Source organism: Bufo gargarizans, chromosome 5 (assembly GCF_014858855.1).
Source record: "Bufo gargarizans isolate SCDJY-AF-19 chromosome 5, ASM1485885v1, whole genome shotgun sequence".
Taxonomy (NCBI): Eukaryota; Metazoa; Chordata; class Amphibia; order Anura; family Bufonidae; genus Bufo; species Bufo gargarizans.
In genome coordinates, this window is record NC_058084.1 from 362,160,467 (window position 1) to 362,182,771 (window position 22,305).

Sequence of the window (22,305 nt, forward strand, 5' to 3'; positions counted from 1 at the left end):
TTTTTTTTTAGGTGGCCCCAAAAAATTGGAAAATGGCAAAGAGAACACACAAACTGCACTAAAGTATAACAATTTCTGGAAGTGGCTGAATGGAATGGAATGGAGAAGTTAGTGGACGTGGTGTGTAGGCGGAAGAGGCAGAGGAGTTAGCCAACATTTTTTTTTTTTTTGGTTTGTGGAGGCCCCAAAACATTGGGAAATGGCAAAGAAAGTCCACAAACTGTGCTGGAGTATAACAATAGCTGTGTGCGGCCTATATACCTCTCTACTCTGCCACAAATATGGACAAGTCCTGTGGGATCCATGCCTGGTTCATTTTAATGAATGTGAGCTTTTCCACATTGGCTGTGGACAGGCGGATGCGACTGTCTGTGATCAACTCCCCTGCCATGCTAAACACACATTTGGACAATACACTTGCTGCCTGGCAGGCCAGCACCTCCAAGCTCCAAGGCCAAAAGGGCAAGTTCAGGGCATGCGCCCAATTTTGAGACCCAGAAGTTATATGGGGTAAATCAATCAGTCAGTGTGTGCAGACATGTGCACACGTACTGTTCCACAATCTTGTTGAAACGTTGCCTCCTGCTAAGGTGGTTCGTATCAGATGATGGTGCTGGATGTCATGGCGCGCAGCCAAAGCTTTTCCACATTTTGCTGCAGGGTGGCAGGTGCCACTGTCATTTTAGAGGGGGAGGAAGAGGCTGAGACTGCAGCAGAAGAGGGAACAGAAGAAACCTGAGATCTTTTGTGTTTTTTCAGGTGTGTTCTCTACTGCAGCTCGTGTTTTACATTTAGATGCCTGGTCATGCAGGTGGTGCTCAGGTTTAAAACATTTATGTCTCGCTTCAGGCTCTGACTGTTGTCGTCAGCACATTGCCTGAAGAACTGCAACACCATGGAACTCCTTTGTGGTGGCTTTGGTGTGCTCTGTCCCTCAGCACCTTGGGCAGTAGCAGGCATACTGGCTGGGGGTCCAGCTGCTCTGCTTTTGCACACTGCTCACCCTTTTGCTGTGTGGCTGGCACTGCATGACCACCACCTCTTCCTCAGAATGGCACGTATAACTCAGATGACCAGGATGTCATGTGAGGTCTGGGACATCATCATCCTCCACATAATCTTCCACCCACTCCTCACCCCTGCCCTTCTTGCTGTTCTGCATGGTGCAGAAAGCTGCAGCAGTTTACACCTGTGTTCAGTCATCATCATCATCAGAGATGCGCTGGATCAACCCTCTTACATCCTCATCCTCAAGCATAAGTGGTGGGGCATCAGTGCACTCAATCTCTTCCACTTTTGGGGCAGGGTTAGGTGGATGGCCCATGGAAACCCCACCAGCAGAGTCATCAAAAAGCATAAGTGACTGCTGAATGACTTGGGGTTCAAAGTGCTTAGCTGATGTGCAAGGGGTTGAGATGAAAGACGGAAGTTTGTGGGCCGCCGGTGCCGACTCTGTGCTTTCAGCAGTGGATGAGGTGGAAGACAATGTGAAGAAACTGGAGACACTGTCAGCCATCCAATCTACTACCGCCTCTTCTTGTTCTATCCTCATTATTCATAGAGCGCTATTCGGTCCTTCAAAATTACGCAGATCCTGTAGACAACATGCACCAAAAAAGGAAGGTGTTTCATTTGAGTGCGTAGCTGGCCCAGATCGACAACGTCCTAGTAATAGCATGGTTGTGATTGGCCAGTGCATCATGTGACCCAACCTTTATACAAACTGAATCACAGGTAGCACCACTCATCAGCTCTAAGAAGTGCAGGGACAGGAAGCAGCAGGAATTTCATCTGACTATTTATTATGTAGGTGACCTATAGTGATTTTTTGTGGGTACAACAAGCCAGCTTTAAACCCCTGACACAGAAATATAATAATGAATCTGGCTGTTAATAGAGATGGCATTGCGGTTTGCCCGGCGGTCGTTTTGCGGCAAACTTTGCTCGTTCGCGGTTCGGGCACCATATTCTTTTACATTGTGAAGAACTTTGACCCATGACACATCCATCAGGTGGTACAGGACAGCAAATTCAGACGTTTCGGCACATAGACATACCCCCTACCTTATAAATAAACCCGATCTGGCCTCCATTTTATATACAGTCTTTTGCCAGTGTAGGGATAGGTTGCTGTGTGGAACAGGGACAGACTGTTAGAGACACCAAATGCTAGCTAATAGGGCCACAAAAGTCCTTTTAAGGAAAGGTATAGATGTGCAATCAATAGGTGTGGCTTACTAAGGGATGTAATATACTTATAATATAATTTCTAACATAGAAAGTATATTATAGTGCATTTGTATTGTGCAGCAGTTGTGTGCGGTTCTGCTGCGATACTGCAGCTATACAGAGTGAAAAACGCTATTGGAACAAATAATTACTACTGGTGTGATATACCAGTTGCTCCCCAAAATAACTGATAAAGCATGGGTGTCATATACCAATAATATACTGATATGGTTCTGATTCTGAATCTGACTCCAATAGCCAGGAAAGAGTTGATGTATTGCTCCGAATGGTATAAAATGATTGGCATACGTACGCCTTGAAAGAGATCACACACAGACTGTCACAGAGAAGTCAGTCAATGCAAGATGCTGCGTTTATTCAGATTACATGATTTTTTATAGCAAAAAAGAGGAACTTTATGACTCGGCTAATTTGATGATCTAATTGTCACATTACTAAGTCCCATGACAAGGTATCACATTATCACTCCATACTTTAGCAATGTCAGCATTATGTCAGCAATTTCAATATCATAAAGTGTTTAGTAAGGGATTATTAAGGGAGCTGGCTGCTACTTCAGGGGCCATCTTGTTTGTTAAGCAAACTGTTAGATATAATACAAGCAAGTATACATTTGATACTAGATATATAGATATATGATTCCACAACAGTCCCCCCTTGTAGACTTGATTGTAGACTTGATTGTAGACTTTCCCTAAACCTAGCGAATCCCCTGGCATACCATTCGTATCCTCTTCACCCACAGTGGCGACAACTTATCCCTTGTGAATAAGTTCCCGATTGAGAGGACTTCTGGTAATACCCTGGGATTCATTTGTCCCTAATTCTCATCATCTCTTGGATCTTCAGGCCTGGGTGGAGGAGCTTCATCAGCGGGAGTTGGAGAAGGCGGGGGTGTCGGGAATGCAGGAATCACATCCACATCTATTGCGGTGCTAGCCATTTGTTCATAGAGAAGTAGTATGGCTTCCTCAGCAGGCTTCTTCCTGTTGGTGATGCGGTTAATGCAGGAAACAACAAATTTGATAAATATGTAGATTACCATCAATATTAGGGCTATCTGTAATATTCCCTGGATTATTCCCATCGTCCATCCACTAATTCCCTTGAACCAGTTACTGGGATTAAGGAATGAGAAAGTGTCAGACCACCATGTTGACTTATCTGCACTGTGAGCCTCTAGCCATTCATCACGTATCTCACTCATCTTTTCCAAACCAGCTTTTACTTGTAGATTACCTTGTGGATCGATATAATGACAGCATGCAGTACCTACTACCTGACACATACCTCCATCCTTTGCAGTCAAGTAGTCTAATACTAAAGTGTGTTGATTAGTGACTATGATGAGCTGATTCTGGACAACATTAGATGTATTCATCAGTTTCATAATTTCCCAAATCTGATCATCCAAGTAGTCGGTAGCCATTACTAGCTTGTCATATGTTTGTGTAAGCATAGGATAGATTAATAGAGTACTAAAGAACTTGTTGGCACCACTCATTTCTACAAGATGGGGTTTTCCATTTGGTCTAGGAATGTTATCTGCGGCTCTTTTATATAAGGTGTGTTTGGGGATGGCATTGACATTTAATTTTCCATGAGGCAGTGTAAAAGTGGCTGGTGTGAGCCTAGCAATTGTACATAAACCTTTGAAATCCGAAGGGAGCCATTTATATGCCCTGTGTCCACATACTAGGTATATATTTTTTTGGGACCGAAACCACTGTACTATTGAACAAACGAGTGATTAAGTGGGCTAATTTGATACCTTCTGCTAGTTTTTGCCCCTTTTCTTGACCCTCTGTGGTTTTACTAGTTATCCCTATTGTCAAGTCCCTTACACTGCGCCGGGCGCAGGCCAGATCACCACTTGCTTCAGCATATATACCAATGCACTGTACTGGACTGTCTGGGTTGGAATCATTGCAGCCTGATCTGTTATGGGAACTGAAAACCATACCATGGGTTTGTACCTGTAGGCAGTAACAGTGGGTCCAATTTGGGAAGCAGGATACATTGCTCCACATATAGTCATTCCAGGGCATATTGCTATTCTGAGCTGAGGGTCCTGTTCTGTTTATCATTAGCCATGGGGACCCATCCCATGCTACTACTATTAGGGAAGCTTTTATACAACACTTGATGATGTTTGACAAACTTATTGTCCCACCCGTCATCATCCATTTCTGCCGGGGGAGGAATGTATGCACTGGTGAGTGTCATCAGTGCTAGCAGATAAAAGAAAATCATTTTGTTATTTCTGAATCTGGCGGGTTCTTTATCCTTTTGCAGTGAGAGGCGTGGATCCAGGTGGATCTCCCTTCGAGCTTTACAGAAGTTGGAGTGGTCAGTAGTACTTGGTAAGGCCCCTCGAAGCGTGGTTCTAGGGTACTTCTGACGTGTTTCTTGACCACTACCCACTCTCCTGGTTTCAGAGTGTGGCTGCCTTCTAGGGAGTCAGGATCTGGAATGGAAGAAAAGACTTGCACATGGATGTTAGACAACTGTTTGCTCAAAGCTATCACATACTTTGCAACAGATTCATAATGCATTTGCAACTGTTGAGGGAAGTACAGCCCCATCCGGGGTCCCGACCCAAACAATATCTCATGTGGAGTCAGCTTATGGGGAGGTTTGGGAGTGTGTCTGACTGCAAAGAGTGCTATTGGTAAACACTGAACCCAATTGAGCCCTGTCTCCCTAGTCATTTTCAGCATTTTTGACTTTAATACCCCATTCAGTCTCTCGACTTTGCCGCTACTTTGGGGTCTGTAAGGGGTGTGGAATGCCAGGTGTGACCCTACCATCTTCCAGACCTCTTGGGTTAGGTTAGCAGTGAATGCTGGGCCCTGATCACTCTCAATGACCTCAGGTACCCCGTACCTACAGACAGTTTCCTGTATCAATTTTTTAGCAGTAGTTGTTGCTGTCTGATTCCTGACGGGGTAGGCTTCTGGCCACCCAGAGAACATGTCTACCACTACTAACACGTATTGAAACCCTTGGCACATTGGCATCTGGATATGATCAATCTGGATCCTCTGGAAGGGGTATAAGGCTTTTGGGAGACATTTTTTGGGCGTGGGCTCAGTCCTACCTGGATTGCATTGGGCACAGATTAAACATGACTGGACATATTTCACTAGTACAGGAGTGATTCCTGGGGCTACCCAAATTTTATCGATGAGTTCTTTCATTATTGTCTTAGATTGATGAGTGGGCCCATGGGCCACAGAGGCTATTACAGGATAGAGTGCTCTGGGCAAGCACACTTTCTTCCCTTGTGTCCAAAGTCCGGATTCTTCTTCCAGGGCTGACTCTTTTAGCCAGGTTTCCTTTTCTGAGCGGGTGGCTTGCTTCTGCATCTGTTTCAGTAGATCCCATGATATTTCTTGTTGCTTGACATCCGGTTGTGCTAACATGATTTTATCTGGCTGTGCTCTTTCCTCTTCCATTGCTGCCTGTTTGGCTGCTTGGTCAGCCAATGCATTTCCTTTGGCTTCTGGTGTGTCAGCACGGGTATGTGCCTTTACTTTGATTACTGCTACTTTGGTGGGCAGGAGTACTGCAGTCATCAAAGCCTCCACTGCTAAAGCATGTTTAATTGGGGTTCCTGCTGCTGTAATGTAATCTCTGGCCTTCCATATTATTCCGAAATCATGAACTACTCCAAAAGCATATCTGGAGTCTGTGTAGATGTTAGCAGTGGAGTCTTTTGCTATGTGGCAGGCCTCAGTAAGGGCTATGAGTTCAGCCTCTTGTGCTGACTGATCTGGGCGCAATTGCCTTGCACACAGTACTTCATACTCACTAGTAACTGCCATGCCTGTATGGAATTTCCCTTTGTCATCGGCATACCTTGAACCGTCTACAAAGAGTGTCCAGTGTGGGTTTTGCAAAGGAGTATCCTGTATTGATGGTGGAGTTCCTACTTCAGCTTCCATCATTGTAATGCAATCATGTTCTTGTTCTTTGTAAAGAGAGTCGGTTGAGGCCCATAGTTCTTCTTTCTGAAGATCTTCTTCAGCACGTAGATCAATAAAATCTTCAGAATCTCCATCTGCAGCACACTCCCCCCTTGGGAGAGGAAGGAGCGCAGCAGGATTGAGGATGTGGCATCTCTGGATGGTGACATTATCTGGTAGAAGCAGACTACACTGGAGCCTGAGGTGGCGTTGTGCAGTGAGGTGTTTAGGTTGTGTTTGTTGCAGGATAGCTGAGATGTCATGGGGAGCCATGATGGTGAGTGGGTGTCCCAGGACGATGTCAGCGGTAGCATTCAGGAGAGAACTAGCAGCATGAACGGCCCTGACACAGGAAGGGGTGGCTCTGGCTACAGGGTCTAGACGTTTTGAGAAGTAGCCTAGAGGTCTACTACGACCTCCATGGCTCTGGGTGAGAACTCCAGTGGCATGACCCTGACGTTCCATGACATAAAGGCGAAAGGGAAGCTGATAGTTAGGGATGCCAAGAGCTGGGGCAGTGACAATGATTTGTTTGAGAGATTGGAATGCTTTTATGGCTTCTGCAGTCATTTGGAAAGGGACAGTAGCAATACGGGGTATGCAATCAAATAGTGGCTGCATCAGAACGGATGCATCAGGGATCCATGGTCTACAGTATGAAATGAGTCCCAGAAAGGTTTGCAGTTGGTGAGGGGTATCTGGCAGTGGGATGTCTGAAATTGCTTTCTTCCTGGCATCCGTAAGATGTTTACTGCCTTGTGAGATACAGTGACCTAGGAAAACAACTTTTGCCAGGTAGGCAAGAAGTGAGGCAGATGAGTTCAGGCAGACGGGGTGTGAGTTAGCACAGAGGAGTAAATCATCCACATATTGTAAGAGTTCCACCTCTGGGTGATCTGCTTGCCATGGTTGTAAGATGGATGCCATTGCTTTGCTAAAGCAGGAAGGACTATTATGAGCTCCTTGAGGCAACACCGTCCAGGTGTATTGTTTTCCATCATGTGTAAAAGCAAAGAGAAATTGGGAGTCTTCATGTAATGGGACAGAGAAAAAGGCATTTGCTAGATCAATGACAGTAAAGATAGCAGCCACAGGAGGAATGCTAGCAAGCAAAGTGTGGGGATTTGGTACAATGGGGGTTTCAAAGACCGTAGCCTCATTAACTGCTCTGAGGTCTTGTACCATGCGATATACGGGAGGCTGTCCCTTCACACTCTTCTTTTTAATTGGGTATAAGGGAGTGTTACATGGTGAGGTGGTAATTTTAATAGCTCCATTTGCAAGAAGAGCCTGTATCTGGAGGGTGATAGCATCTCTCTGGGAAATGGAGAGAGGGTATTGTGCTTTATATGGCAGTAAGTTAGGATTCTTCAAGGTTACAGTGACTGGCGGGACTTTGAGACGCCCAATGTCTTGGGGACCTTTGGTCCAAAGGGTATCAGGGATGAGGTGCAAAATGCTTTGCAGCGAATCCCCTTGTTCATGTGATTCAAGTGACTGGGATTTTAATGCCATTAGGAGGCAGGTTTCCTCAGGACTCAATGCCGTACCTAAAACAACTGTACCATTTTCCTTGAACTGGATGTTGGCCCGTATTTTCTGAAGAAAATCTGAGCCTAATAGGTTATAAGGACATGTCTGGCTTACAACAAATTGTGACATTACTCCAGTGGGCAGATGTAACTGTGGAGATTGGCTTTGGGATTTAGTGGAGGGAGTAATCAAGAGAGGCTTAGTAACAGGGTTGTGCTGGGTGACCCCTTCTAAACCAGAGCAGGGTAAATGCATATCTGTGAGCCAGGAAGGGAGTATGGCGTTCTCACATAACACACTGCGGGCTGCACCAGTGTCTACAAGGAATGAGAGTTCCTTCCCTGCCACATCGAGGGTGATTCGAGGGGCGGGGCCTGCAGGAGGGGCAGAGACTGCCATACACGGGGTGTCCCCTCCCAGCAACACTGGTTTGCCAACGTCCTAGTGGGATGGAGCTGGCCATGGAGGAGGAGTTCCTCTTTGGCTCTGATCTGCTGGCCACAGATGTTTGGAGCGACAGTTTCTCTTAATGTGCCCTGGTTTGCCGCACCCATAACAGACACGGGGCGGGGGTCTTTCCTCTCTTTCTTCTCCCGTCATGACTGCCATGACTGATATGCGGGATTTCTTTGTACTACTCTCCAGCCCTTTTGCAACTTGTTCTAAGATTTCCAATGTTAATGATTTCCATTATAAGTGAAGAAAATTCACCAGTTTTATTTTGTACAATACTTTGCAAGTCTGACCAAGTACACCCGTAGGTTTGATAAACTTGTGCCAATTTTCTATAAAAGGGCATAGGGTGTGTATCTGGGTCAGGCATGAGGTTCACTATGGTGAACAACTGCTGGGGGGTAAAGGACACATACTTAGGTGGCCCGACTGGGCGAGTGTTCAAATATATTTCCCTTAAGGCTTCAAGATTTCCTTGTCCTATGTTATGGATCTCTCTTTGCAGCTCTGTAATTTGGTTCTGAAAAGACTCATTCATTGCTCTTGCTGCACCCTGCTGGCTACTTAGGGTAATATCAGAAAATTGTCCAAGGTGCGGTGGGGGGCTGCGATATCCCGGGGTTTGTGCTGCAGCACCAGGTGCATAGTCCACTGTCTGCTGTGAGTCTTCCCCTGTATCTTCCTTTTGTTTCTCCCCATCCTCATCTTCCTGATCTACAGCACCACTACCTCCTACCATTATATGAGCTGGAGCTATGGGCTGACTGGGTAGCATGTAGGTGCCGTCAGGATTTACAAGTGGGTATATAGCAGTGACTTGTGGCATGACAGAAAGAGCAGGGTTTGGGGAGATTACAAGTCCAGCCTTGGGCGTTGGCTGAGGACAAGATGGCGTCACTGCTGGGACTGGTGAGACGTGCTGGGGGGCTAAAAGAGCATGATTATGTGGGCGTGGAGCACCACAGGCTAAGCACGTATCACGGGACAGGGTTCTGCTGACCACAATGTGTACAAGTCCAACTTCCCCTTTTTCTTTCAGCTGCGCCATTGTTATAGGGCGGTGGCTGTTCCTGTACTAAGACTGGGCCAGGCCGATAGTAATGGAGTCCTGATTTTTCATCAAACATTGCTTCTCCTTTTGTCTGTTCAAATTCTTTGCTACAGTCCAGCCATACCCTGACTGTATCTATCAACTTATCATCATTCAATTTGCCTCTTTTCTCAGTCAACATGTCTGCCATATAGCAGAACACAATACACCTCCTTTTGCAATACCATAACTCTTTTCTAACTTGCTTAGTCCTTTGACATAACCTTTTCCTCTCCGGTCCGCCACGTACTGTTCAGGTGAACAATAGCCCTTCGGGACACTATTTCGGTTACCCATTTTTTTCAAAACAACACGTTCTGGAGCCTTCACTTACTGACTGTCTCTGATAGTTGGATTAGCACAGACACTGACAAACAAACACCTTGAGCTTGAGATTAACACACCACTGGGTTATCAGCAAGCCGTCTCCTTCCCTTCTACTATTTCTTGGGGTTACACACCAGGGTTACCCCTCAATGTAGGCACTTTAGGAGACTTCTATTGTTCTGTCAGTCTATGCCTCTCCTTTCCTTTCTCCCAGAGACCAGAGAAACCAACCATACACAAAAAAATAATAAAACACAATACATCAAGCTTATCAATACAATGGGGTTCTTACTCTCATGCCCCTGAGGATGCCTCACTGTCGGTGCACCCCTCCCTAGAACAAATATGGATAGACTAAGCCAAGGGACACAGAATAGGTAAGATGAATATATTTTCTCACCTCTTATTACGGGCTGCGCAGTCCCGGTGTCCGTTGGCTTGTCTCTCTGGATCCAGTCTCTGGGGGTACGCCAGCAGGAGGTCCAATCCTCAGGCCCCACGTCGTTTGGCGCCAACTGATATGGTTCTGATTCTGAATCTGACTCCAATAGCCAGGAAAGAGTTGATGTATTGCTCCGAATGGTATAAAATGATTGGCATACGTACGCCTTGAAAGAGATCACACACAGACTGTCACAGAGAAGTCAGTCAATGCAAGATGCTGCGTTTATTCAGATTACATGATTTTTTATAGCAAAAAAGAGGAACTTTATGACTCGGCTAATTTGATGATCTAATTGTCACATTACTAAGTCCCATGACAAGGTATCACATTATCACTCCATACTTTAGCAATGTCAGCATTATGTCAGCAATTTCAATATCATAAAGTGTTTAGTAAGGGATTATTAAGGGAGCTGGCTGCTACTTCAGGGGCCATCTTGTTTGTTAAGCAAACTGTTAGATATAATACAAGCAAGTATACATTTGATACTAGATATATAGATATATGATTCCACAACAATACTTTCTATATAGTGCATTTAGGTAGTGCAGCATTTGTTTGCGGTTTTGCTGCATTAACGCAGCTACACAGAGTGACAAACGCTATTGGAACTAATAATTTCAACTGGTATAATATACCAGTTGACAATAAAAAAAAAACTGATTGAAGCAGGGGTGTTGTATACTAATAATATACTTTCTATATAGTGAGTTTAGGGAGTGCAGCATTTATTTGCGGTTTTGCTGCATTTCTGCAGCTACACAGAGTGACAAACACTATTGGAACAAATATTTTCTACTGGTGTAATATACCAGTTGCCCCCCAAAAAATTTGATTGAAGCAAGGGTGTGATATTACAATAATATACTTTCTATATAGTGCATTTCAGTAGTGCAGCATTTGTTTGCTGTTTTTCTGCGTTTTTGCTGCATTAACACAGCTACACAGGGTGACAAACACTATTGGAACAAATAATTTATACTGGTGTGATATACCAGTTGCCCCCCAAAAAACTGATTGAAGCAGGGGTGTTATATGACAATAATATACTTTCTATATAGTGCATTTTGGTAGTGTAGCATTTGTTTGCGGTTTTGCTGCATTACCTCAGCTACACAGAGTGACAAACGCTATTGGAACAAATAATTTCAACTGCTGAGATATACCAGTTGCTCTTAAAAAAAACTGATTGAAGCAGGGGTGTTATATACCAATAATATAATTTCTATATAGTGCATTTAGGTAGTGCAGCATTAGCTTGCGATTTTGATGCTTTACCTCAGCTACAGATAGTGACAAACACTATTGGAGCAAATAATTTCAACTGGGGTGATATACCAGTTGCCCCCCCAAAAAACTGATTAAAGCAGGGGTGTTATATACCAATAATATACTTACTATACAGTGCATTTAGGTAGTGCAGCATTTGTTTGCGGTTTTGTTGCGTTACCGCAGCTACAGAGAGTAACAAACGCTATTGGAACAAATAATTTCAACTGGTGTGACATGCAAGTTTCCCCCCAAAAAAATTGATTGGAGCTGGGGTGTTATATACCAATAATATACTTTCTATATAGTGCATTTAGGTAGTGCAGCATTTGCTTGCGATTTTGATGCTTTACCTCAGCTACAGATAGTGACAAACACTATTGGAGCAAATAATTTCAACTGGGGTGAAATACCAGTTGCCCCCCCAAAAAACAGATAAAAGCAGGGGTGTGATATACCAATAATATACTTACTATACAGTGCATTTAGGTAGTGCAGCATTTGTTTGCTGTTTTGCTGAGTTACCGCAGCTACTCATAGTGACAAACTCTATTGGAACAATAAATTTCAACTGGTGTGATATACCAGTTGCTCCCCAAAAAAACTGATTGAAGCAGGGGTGTTATATACCAATAATATACTTTCTATATAGTGCATTTGGGTACTGCAGCATTTGTTTGCGGTTTTGCTGCGTTACCACAGCTACACAGATTGAAAAACGTTATTGGAGCACATAATTTCTACTAATGTGATATACCAGTTGCCCCCCCCCCCCTGATTGAAGAAAGGGTGTGATATACAAATAATATACTTTCGATATAGTGCATTTGGGTACAGCAGCATTTGTTTGCGGTTTTGCCGAGTTACCGCAGCTACACAGAGTGACGAACGCTATTGGAACAAATCATTTCTACTGGTGTGATATACCAGTTGCCCGCCTGATTGAAGCAAGGGTGTGATATACCAATAATATACTTTCTTTATAGTGCATTTGGGTAGTGCAGCATTTGTTTGCAGTTTTGCTGCATTACTGCAGCTACACAGAGTGACAAATGCTATTGGAACAAATAATTTCTTCTGGTGCGATATGCCAGTTGCCCCTGAAAAAAAGTGATTGAGGCAGAGGTGTGATATACCTTCTTCCACAAATACTGCTCTTCTATAGGGACTTTTGTCACATGGTCATTTCGAAAATTAGGCAGGCCATTCCGCAGAAGAGGTAGGGGTTGGGCAGGTGTACCAGGCCGGAGCTTAAGTGGGAAGCTACATTTAGTGGCTTACTCAGCCTTCTAGTTCTGCACCCTCCTCATCCTCTTTATTTGCACCCTATTCACTCTCTGCTGTGTGCACCCCAAAGACACCACCACCATATCATCTCCGCTCGAGTCAGAGGAATTATTTTCCCATATATTCCAAGACCTTTCCGATGCGCAGCCCTTCTTGGCATAGGATAAGGAAGAGGAGGTATCAACGGTCGCCACCCAGCAGTCTGACGACAGTACACAGATCAGCCCAAGGGAGGGTAGTCCCCGATGTTCCTGCCTATTCCAAGATCTGTAATGTCAGTGGTGGTGAAGGTGACGATGATGACATGTCGATGGACGTCACGTGGGTGCCAACAAGAGAAGAAGAGGAGGGGAGTTCAGAGGGAGAGACAGAGCAGCAGATAGGGTGGAGAAGGAGGAGAAGCAGGCAGAACTTACAGTGCACAGGAGGCAAAAAGCTGACTGCTAATGTACCTGGAACAAGCCATCCACCATGCACGGTCACATTTGGTGCTCCCAGGACACCTGCACATGGCTCTGCAGTGTGGGCTATTTTTAAACGTGTCCTCTGCTGACAATAGTGTTGCCATCTACAGCCTATGCTGTCAACGCATAAGTCACGGTAAGCCCAACACTCACCTAGGGACGACCGCCTTAAGAAATCACCTGGCTTCCCATGACCGAGCCCAGTGGGAGCAACACTGTCAGAATCTACAAAGCCACACTTCCGGTGCTCCACGTCCTGACTCTTCTCCTTCTCCTCTCTCCTTCCATTTGTCCTCCACTCCACCTTCCGCCATGAAGTTGCAGCGCTCAACTGTTTGATCGTAAAAAGATGAGGACTCTGGATAACCCTCTTGCCCAATGGCTGACTGCTGGCTTGTCGGAACTGCTAGCCCGTAAACTACTGCCATATTAACTGGTGGACTCGGAGGGCTTCAGAAAATTTGTGGCCATTGGCACACCGCAATGGAAGGTCCCCAGATGGAAATATTTCTTATCCCAGAGCTATATGGCCACGTTCAGCGGCAAGTGAATGTATCTCTGGCACACAGTGTCGGTGCCAAGATACATCTGACCAAAGACACGTGTTCTAGCAAACATGGGCAGGGAAGGTCCATAACTTTTATTGCTCACTGGGTGAATCTTCTGATGGCCGCCAAGCATGCAACCTAAGAATGCAACCTGCGGCACCCGTGTGGATTTGGTGTTACCGCCACGGATTGCATGCAGGCCTGCTTCTTCTTCTCCTCCTCCTACTCCATCCTCCGTCTCCTCCTCGGCTGACTCTTCCTTTTCCACTGATACTGCCTCTTCTGCTGTGCCCCCCCCCCAGCTCACCAGAACCTATTTGACATGCCAGGTATGATGTTGCCATGCTGTGCTATGTCTGTTGTGCCTGGAAGATCTTACATGGCTATGGCTCGCCTTGCTGACATTCAGCAGCGACACCACCTGCCCATCAGACGTCTGTTTTGTGACTACCCGACGCACTGGAATTCCACCTTGTATATGCTTGATAGGCTGCTCCAGCAGAAACGTGGTGTTAACGACTACCTGTACGAGCACTGCGGCAGGACAGGTTCTGGGAAGCTTGTTTTTTCCCACCGTTCCATGCGCAACGCATGCAAACTTCTGTGGTCATTTGATGAGATCACCAAACTGGTCAATTGCAGCCAGGGCGCAATCAGTGACATCATACCTTACACCTTCTTTCTGGATCGTGCATTGTGTCATGTCATTGATCAAGCCATCGAGGAAGAGGAAGATGAGGAAGTCACAATGCTGGATTAATTCCCAAGGGGGGGCTACTCCATCTGAGACAAGTAAACAGGAGTCTGAAGAGGAGTCAGAGGAGGATTGTGTCGGGGCAGAGGATTAGCAAGAAGAGAATGCTTTAAACTTTTCTGTGATCCCTAATGTTGTCCGTGGCTGGGTGGAGGAGACCGAGGAAGACATTATCCTGGATGATGAACAGGAGCCAGGCCACTCCACCGCCTCGCCACTCCACCGCCTCCAGTTTAGTGCAAATGGGGGCCTTAGTGCTCCAGTGTTTGAAGAGGGAACCCCGTATAAAAAGCATAAAGAGCAAGGATCATTACTGGGCGCCAACGTCCTTAGACCCCTGGTACAAACACAAAACGGCAGACATGTTACCAGCATCAGAGAGCGCTGTCAGAATGCAGCACTTCCAGACCTTGCTTCGAGACATGCTACATTCTGCTTTTACGGGTGCTGGCAGAGACATTTCCACAACAGAGCTGGCACAATTTGTCATGGGACTCTTGGCTTGCCCCTCATCTAGTGTCCTGTCCGAAAGAACGTTCAGCGCAGCAGGGGGAATCGTGACCGATAAGTGGACTGTCCTAGCTCACGACAGTGTGGACCACCTCACATTTCTAAAACTGAATGAGGCATGTATCTCTGAGGAATTCAACACATGTGAAGTGTCGACCACATTTAATTGAATTTCCTCATGACAGCCCACAAATATCCGCCACCACCAAAACAAATAATGGTCCCTGTCTTAGGTAAATACAGCGGCATTAAAAGGCCTTTTCTGTCCGTTGAATTCCTAATGTTTTGGGCCTCGGAGGAATTTAACACCTGTAACGACCACATGTTTCAATTATTATCATTAGGGGTTTTATCAAGAGGGGGGATTTCATTAGCCTTTTTTTAATCCAATTTAATATTTTTAGTCCTTTTAAATATATGTATTTGACCTGTATTTGTATGGCCTTCATTAAAATTCATATCCATTGACCATCTATTAGACCTCCAGCCACATAATCACTTGATCTTTTCTGTACGGCGAATGCATAATTTTTGAGGCCTGTAATACACTGGCCTGCAGTAAAATTGATATCCAATGACCATGTAATCTACCTCCAGCTACATACTTACTTGTTCTTTTCTGTACGCTGAATGCATAATTTCTGGGGCCTGTAGTCCCCTGGCCTGCTGTAAAATAAATATCCAATGACTGTCTAATCTACCTCCAGCTACATACATACGTGTTCTTTCTGAAGGCAGAATACATAATTTTCGGGGCCTGTAGTCCACTGGTCTGCTGTAAAATTGATATCCAATGACGGTCTAATTTATCTCTAGCAAAAAACTTACTTGTTCTTTTCTGTACTCTGAATGCCTAATTTTTGGGGCCTGTAGTCCACTGGTCTGCTGTAAAATTGATATCCAGTGACCATGTAATCTACCTCCAGCCACATACTTACTTGTTTTTTTATGTACGCAGAATGCATAATTTTTGGGGCCTGTAGTCCACTGGCCTGCTATAAAATTGATATCCAATGACCGTGTAATCTACCTCCAGCCACATACTTGTTCTTTTCTGTACGCTGAATGCATAATTTTTGGGGCCTGTGGTACACTGGCATGCTGTAAAATTGATATTTAATGACCGTGTAATCTACCCCCCAGCCACATACTTACTTGTACTTTTCTGTACGGTGAATGAATAATTGTTGCGGCCTCGGAGGAATTCAACATCAGTGACGACCACATGTTATCGAATTTCAACTATTATCATTAGGGTTTTTTTCAAGAGGGGGGATTTCGTTAGCCATGTTTTTAATCAAATTTTATATTTGTTGTTCATTTAAACATATGTATTTGACTTGTATTTGTACTGGCCTGCAGTAAAATTTATATCCATTGACCGTGTAATATACCTCCGGCCACATAATCCCTTCATCTTTTCTGTCCGGTGAATGCCTAATGTTTGGGACCTGTAGTCTAGTGGCCTACAGTAAAATGTTTATCCATTGACTGCATAATGTGCCTCGAGCCAGATAATTTGAATTTCTTTTATGTCAGGTGAAAGTTTTAAAGCCCATAATCCCGTGGCCTAAAAGAAAGTTTTTATAGGCTCCGACAGGGCACATTTCAGAGAATTTCCCTTTAAAACGCATAAAAATGTCCCCTGATTAAGACACATATTTTTTGTTGGAATTCTTGTCATTGATTCCCCTCTAGTATGTCAATGTCCATGTTGTGGGACTATTTGTGCACTTCTACTAAGTATTTGGTGGCTGAGCTAAAGGTTTTTCAGGTTCGCCTGCAATTAAAGTGAATGGGGCCCGCCGCAAACTTGTGGTTCGTGAACATTTGATCGCATTCGTACAATTGCGTATGCGAACTGCCCCGGCCGATGTTCGTCCATCACTAGCTGTCAATTCTGTGTGTGAACTATAGCGATTTTTTGTGAGTGAAATGCACCATCTTTGTACCCCTGACACAAAAATATAATAGAAAAAATGTATAAGGCTGGCACTCAAATATGTGAAATCAATTGGAAATGGCTATTTATTAAGTAAAAACACAATTCAATACACAATCAATTGATAAAATATACGATATAAATTAATAGGAAATGCACAATATAAAATACACAATATTAAAAAACCGCAAATAGTATGCGCACACACTGTAGGCTACAATCTTGGGGGTATTCTCAGATACTCCCCAAGAGACTCAAGATGTATCTGTTGAGAGATGAATAATGATCAAATGGTGTCCTCCTTGGAATAGTCTTCTAGTTAAAATGCAAACTGTTCCAGGGGCGGCACTATGGCCGGATAGCAAATGACCGTCAGGAAAGATGTCCCGGATAATGTGGATCTACCACACAATGTATATCAGGCTGCAGGTGGGGAGTAAAGCGGGGACCGGTTTGTCTTACCCTGTTAGTCGGGTCCGGTAGTTGGAGAGTCTGTTCCTCCTGCCGCTACTCACCACGATGCGCCGGCTTCTGCTCACGTTGTTCGGCGTCCTCGCTCGAGATTGGTGTATCACGTGAGGATTATCTCGTGGGACTTGCCTGTTTGATGGTTCAGTTTACTTTTCCCTCCGGCTGGTTTCAAATCGGATTTCTATGGAGCGCTCCAACATCCAAGAGGTTTAAAAACTTGCTCGGTAACTCCGGATCATTCCTTATAGGGGTGAACTCGCCAGACGCGTTTCGGGGACGTCTCTCCCCTTCCTCAGTGGCTCTACCCCCATTGAAATGTAGCTTCCTTTTATAGTCCGCTCGGTACCATCAAAAGCCTGGGTCAAAAGTCCAGTTTTGTCTGTTTATAGCATTCGTGCGGTTTTTGTGCGGTTTATCATTTTTCACTTGTGGTCTCTCCTATTTATTATAATGGTGATATTATATAATAAAGGGAATATTTCCCAACAGTATTATCCACAAAAGATATTATACAGATAAAAACATATAAAATCAATAATATAAATATATATAATGCCATCTTCTCTTCATAATAAAACATAATATTACTGTGGTATGCATATATAAATAAATGAATAATATCTTAAAATATAAAACCATTAATAAAGAAAGGTGATGAAATCAGTCTGATATAGTATGGAGGGGGGGATATGGACCCTGGACCGGTCAGCAGAAAAGATGTCTTGTATCTTGAAACCTAATAGCAATCCAATAGGGAATCCACCCCTTCATAGTAGTGAAGTAATAGGGATGTGGGCCTATCTCCAAGGGGAGGTCACAGTGCCGTTAAACGGACAAACATGTGGCCCTCCCTTGGACGAGAGGCACACAAACCAACATCTATAAGAAGCCAAAGATTTCAAGTTCAGCGTTAAGGCCTGCTGGGATCAGGCTACCAAAATCATATATATGGCGTGATTCTGCCCGGGACATTCGTTCCACATGTTTACCCCCTCTCCAGTGTATATTGATTTTTTCGAGGGCCATAAATGTCAGTCCCCTAGGGTCTTGATTATGGGCTTCTTTAAAATGCTTCGAAAGTGAGTGTTTCTGGTATCCTTTTTTGATGTTCGAAACGTGTTCAGAAATCCTCACTTTCAAAGTTCTCTTCGTTCTCCCGATATACTGCCTAAAACAAGGACACTGGATAAGATATATTACACTCGTTGTATTACAAGTCAAGTGATCTTTAATTTCCCATGTAAAGCTGTTCTGTGTTGAGCCAATCTTTTTAATATTTTTTGGGCCTTTGGTTACTTTACAACCGGCACATTGGCCACATCTGTAAAACCCCTTTAGGCTCATCCAGTTTCCAGTATTTGGGATTTGTTTCAACTTATTTTTCACTGACGGGGCTATTTTTATACCTAAATTAGGTGCCCTTGTGAAAGTGATTTGTGGTTGCACTGGAATGAGTGTACCCAAGATTTTATCTTGCAATAAATGGGGCCAGTGTTTTCTAATGATTTCTTTAATTTTCTTGTATTGTACAGTATAGGGGAGTATTATACGGAATTGTGATTCCTGTTGGGCTTCCTGAGGAAGTTTATTTGTTAAAAGACTGCTTCTCTGTATTTTCCTAACATTATCCAATGCATCATCTAGTATCATATTTGGATAGTTTTTCGAGACAAATTTCTTCCTCATCTCTGATGCTTCTATTTCAAATTGGGAATCTTCGGTACAGTTCCGTTTTAGTCGCCGGAACTGTCCGAATGGTACGTTTAATAGCCAATTTGGAAGATGACAGCTCGAATGTAAAATAAAAGCGTTTCTGGCTGAAGGTTTCTGATAGGTTTGACAGATATACTTATTTTCTCTCTTAGTAATTAACAAATCCAGAAATTCTGTCCCCTCCAGTCCAATTTTAGCAGCAAACACCAAATTAAAAACGTTGTCGTTCAATGTATCTATGAATGAACGCAACATTTCCTCATCCCCCTTCCAAATTAAAATCACATCATCTATATATCGCTGCCAGAGCACCAGGTCGCCCCCGCGATATGGATCGATGGCAGCCTGTTCCCATTGGGCTAGGAACAGGTTTGCGTAGCTGGGGGCGAACCTGGTGCCCATGGCAGTACCTCTAATCTGTAGATAAAATTCTTTCTCAAAATAAAAATAATTGTGTTGTAAGATATGTCTGATACCTTCTAATATATATTCAATTTGGGCCAGCTTTATTGAACTCAAAACAAGAGAAAATCAGAATATGTCATATCACAACCACCAAACAGGAATAAAAAGACACGAAGGGGAAGAAAGAAGAAGGAATCACCGATAATAACAATAGCTTGATAAAGGCTAGTCATAGCCGAAACGTCGCTGTTAATTTTATGCCCTGTCGTGAGGCGCTCGTTTGAATAAAGAGGATTTCGTGGATATGCTGCTGTGGCCTCCTACCTTTTCGATAATAACATTAGACACTGACCACGAAAACAATATTATTAATTTGAGCAACACAATTTTGACACCGTCCCAAATTTCTTTACTTAATAAAGGTTTGAAATTTGCCCCTAGCGCACATTTGGATAAATTTAGCACCTACATAGGAGTTCAAAAATTCATTAAAAATATATGCCTTAGAAAATATTTTATTAAAAATCCAATAACAATGAATACCCAAGAACCAGATAAATTTAGACATACTACGTTAAAAAATAAGTCTAAAAAATTCCCACGGAACGAGATAGGCCCAGAAATTAGCAGTTTCCAGAAGAATGTTGAAACTGACCTTAGAAGAATAAAAGAAAAGACATTCTATAAGAAAAATTTATCAAATAAAGAGGTAATGGCTATGAAAACATTACAGAAAAATGAGGAAATAACGATTCGCCCCGCGGACAAAGGCGGAGCAATCGTGATCTTAGAGACAGCAAAATACACAGAAGAATGTCTAAGACAACTCTCTGATACCTCAACATATAAAAAAATGAAAATGGACCCTACTCCGAAATTTTGAGAAAATCTACGCAAATATTGTGAAAAGGGGTCACAAATGGGGATCCTTTCTAACCAAGAAAGCAGTTTTATTATGGGGATGCCCGGACGGCTCCCAGTCTTTTATTGCCTTCCCAAGGTACACAAGGATATGGAGAGCCCTCCGGGTCGCCCCATAGTATCTGGTATAGGCTCCCTGACAGCCAATCTTTCAAGATATATTGACACCTGGCTACAACCCCTAGTAAAAACAACATTATCTTACCTGAAAGACACAACACAAATTATTGACATTTTAGAAGGTCTCAATGTAGAACCAGACTGGATTATGGCCACACTCGATATCCAGTCACTGTACACGGTTATAAATCATGAGCAAGGGACCGATGCCATTAGTAGAATATATATTAGAAGGTATCAGACATATCTTACAACACAATTATTTTTATTTTGAGAAAGAATTTTATCTACAGATTAGAGGTACTGCCATGGGCACCAGGTTCACCCCCAGCTACGCAAACCTGTTCCTAGCCCAATGGGAACAGGCTGCCATCGATCCATATCGCGGGGGCGACCTGGTGCTCTGGCAGCGATATATAGATGATGTGATTTTAATTTGGAAGGGGGATGAGGAAATGTTGCGTTCATTCATAGATACATTGAACGACAACGTTTTTAATTTGGTGTTTGCTGCTAAAATTGGACTGGAGGGGACAGAATTTCTGGATTTGTTAATTACTAAGAGAGAAAATAAGTATATCTGTCAAACCTATCAGAAACCTTCAGCCAGAAACGCTTTTATTTTACATTCGAGCTGTCATCTTCCAAATTGGCTATTAAACGTACCATTCGGACAGTTCCGGCGACTAAAACGGAACTGTACCGAAGATTCCCAATTTGAAATAGAAGCATCAGAGATGAGGAAGAAATTTGTCTCGAAAAACTATCCAAATATGATACTAGATGATGCATTGGATAATGTTAGGAAAATACAGAGAAGCAGTCTTTTAACAAATAAACTTCCTCAGGAAGCCCAACAGGAATCACAATTCCGTATAATACTCCCCTATACTGTACAATACAAGAAAATTAAAGAAATCATTAGAAAACACTGGCCCCATTTATTGCAAGATAAAATCTTGGGTACACTCATTCCAGTGCAACCACAAATCACTTTCACAAGGGCACCTAATTTAGGCATAAAAATAGCCCCGTCAGTGAAAAATAAGTTGAAACAAATCCCAAATACTGGAAACTGGATGAGCCTAAAGGGGTTTTACAGATGTGGCCAATGTGCCGGTTGTAAAGTAACCAAAGGCCCAAAAAATATTAAAAAGATTGGCTCAACACAGAACAGCTTTACATGGGAAATTAAAGATCACTTGACTTGTAATACAACGAGTGTAATATATCTTATCCAGTGTGCTTGTTTTAGGCAGTATATCGGGAGAACGAAGAGAACTTTGAAAGTGAGGATTTCTGAACACGTTTCGAACATCAAAAAAGGATACCAGAAACACTCACTTTCGAAGCATTTTAAAGAAGCCCATAATCAAGACCCTAGGGGACTGACATTTATGGCCCTCGAAAAAATCAATTTACACTGGAGAGGGGGTAAACATGTGGAACGAATGTCCCGGGCAGAATCACGCCATATATATGATTTTGGTAGCCTGATCCCAGCAGGCCTTAACGCTGAACTTGAAATCTTTGGCTTCTTATAGATGTTGGTTTGTGTGCCTCTCGTCCAAGGGAGGGCCACATGTTTGTCCGTTTAACGGCACTGTGACCTCCCCTTGGAGATAGGCCCACATCCCTATTACTTCACTACTATGAAGGGGTGGATTCCCTATTGGATTGCTATTAGGTTTCAAGATACAAGACATCTTTTCTGCTGACCGGTCCAGGGTCCATATCCCCCCCCTCCATACTATATCAGACTGATTTCATCACCTTTCTTTATTAATGGTTTTATATTTTAAGATATTATTCAGTTATTTATATATGCATACCGC